Source organism: Alligator sinensis, unplaced genomic scaffold, assembly GCF_000455745.1.
Source record: "Alligator sinensis unplaced genomic scaffold, ASM45574v1 scaffold58_1, whole genome shotgun sequence".
Taxonomy (NCBI): domain Eukaryota; kingdom Metazoa; phylum Chordata; order Crocodylia; family Alligatoridae; genus Alligator; species Alligator sinensis.
Window position 1 is genome coordinate 136,692 of NW_005843222.1, and position 564 is coordinate 137,255.

The window sequence follows — 564 nt, forward strand, 5'->3', positions numbered from 1 at the left end:
AGGAGAGACTAGAGAAACTGGATCTATTCAGCCTCCGCAAGATAAGGTTGAGAGGCGACCTTGTGGCTGCCTATAAGTTCATCACGGGGGCACAGAAGGGAATTGGTGAGTATTTATTCACCAAGGCGCCCCCGGGGGTTACAAGAAATAATGGCCACAAGCTAGCAGAGAGCAGATTTAGATTGGACATTAGGAAGAACTTCTTCACAGTTAGAGTGGCCAGGGTCTGGAACGGGCTCCCAAGGGAGGTGGTGCTCTCCCCTACCCTGGGGGTCTTCAAGAGGAGGTTAGATGAGTATTTAGCTGGGATCATCTAGACCCAGCACTCTTTCCTGCTTATGCAGGGGGTCGGACTTGATGATCTATTGAGGTCCCTTCCGACCCTAACATCTATGAATCTATGAAGGGGGTGGGGCTAGGAGAGAGAGGCTGCAGATAGGCAGCTTGTGGCAGCAAAGATTGTGCTGCCAACCTGGGGGAGAGAGTAAGAAGAACCCCAGAAGAGAATAAGTGCTGGGGCGGGTGCCCCAAGCATGAGTACTTACCGAAGAACCCGACAGGAGT